The sequence below is a fragment of the Orycteropus afer genome, unplaced genomic scaffold (genome assembly GCF_000298275.1).
Source record: "Orycteropus afer afer isolate SDZICR_OR568_19922 unplaced genomic scaffold, OryAfe1.0 scaffold00713, whole genome shotgun sequence".
In the NCBI taxonomy this organism is placed as follows: Eukaryota; Metazoa; Chordata; class Mammalia; order Tubulidentata; family Orycteropodidae; genus Orycteropus; species Orycteropus afer.
The window spans coordinates 304,264-305,870 of record NW_006922300.1 but is presented as its reverse complement, the minus strand read 5'-3'; positions in this window follow the sequence as shown (position 1 = coordinate 305,870).

Here is a 1,607-nt window from a genome sequence, read left to right as displayed (position 1 = left end):
CAAAGATGAACCCTTTTGCACATACAGTACTGCATTGTCAGTGAAGGCAAACATGGGTATATGAGTGGATAGGCTGAACTCTTAGGTATTTCTATAAAGTGGGGAGTATACCCAAGACCATATATAAAGTTGGTAATGATCCTATATTTGTATGATCTGAATTCCCAAGTGTATAGTAGAGCTGACGAGGGACAACGTTGTAGTCACTTCTTGGTCACAGCCAGCTACCCAGAAGGAGTGAGTAGTTAGACCTGTGGGCTCAGGACCATGGTCGCAGGGGACATCAAGCTCAGTTGGCATAACATACTACACAAAACATTGTTCCACCTCCTACTTAGGCAAGTAGCAACTAGGGTCTTAAAAGCTTGCAAGCAGCCATCTAGAGGCAATGATGAGTCTCTCCTCATGCAGAGCAAATGAGAATGAAGAAAAATAAAGATTCATGGAAACAATTACTCCTCGTAACGGGTACACCATGCGATCCATAGCCTATATGACTATGAGACCAGAAGAACTAGATGGTGCCAGGCTACCACTGTCAACCACTCGGAGTGGGATCTATGTAGGAGATCCTGGATAGAGAGGGAGAACAACGTGGAACAAAACTCAAAATCATTTTGGGGAAGAAAAAAAAAAAGGGACCAGGTTTGCTGGTCTGATGGAGCCTGATGGAACCACTGAGATTATGGCCCCTAGCTGCCCTTCAGGTCTGGAACTGAACCCACTCCTGTGGCTTCCAGCCAAACAGAAAACAAGCATATGAACTGAACGTTTACATTAGGTAGACATGCTCCTTGGAGAGATCAGTCATGGGAGAATAGAAGGGCTGTGTGTGCACAGGGAGACAGCTCAAGAGGCAGGAGTGCATGGGAGGGAAGGACACAGGGAAGAGGTGACTGTCGGGAGGAAGTGGGAGGGGATCTTTAGCATTGTGGGAAATTGCCGTCAATATTATGAGATGAAGTGTATGAACTGCTGTGTGGAAAGTGAATTTGCTCTGTAAACTTTCACCCAAATCACAATAAAAAATTAAACAAACAAAACTATCCTTCTGCTGAGTGCAAGGATCCACACTTGAAGGCTCACCTGTGGGCTGAGTCCACTGGTGCAAAATGTCTGAAACGAGTAAGTCCTAGGAGGCAGAAGGCAGGCGAGCAGCTACAGGCGTTTTGGCCTCTAGTGCCGCTCTAACAAAACTACCACAAGTCGACGGCTTAACGACAGGCCTTATTCTCTTACAGCTTAGGAGGCTAGAATTCGAATTCAGAGTGCTGCCCCTCGGGGCTGGGTGAAGGCCCCTCGGTCCTGGGCTTCCGCTCTGCCTCTTGCTCCCAGCCCACCGGAGCTGGAGGCTTCTCTTCACTCAGGCGGCCGCCGGCTGCTGAGGCGCGTAAGATGGCGCAGTGCGAAGGTTATCGAGCAACATGGCAGGCCATTAGTTCAAGTCCAGAAACAGTCCCAAGATCGGCAGGCAACACAGCAGCGTGCTGAATGAGGACGTGGCGACACACAGGCCCAAGCGTGCCAACAAGCTCCAGGCCTCTCTGGAAGTACCCCTTCCATACGGGCAGCAGCCCACATCGCTAAGGCAGCTACTCAGCTGCTCC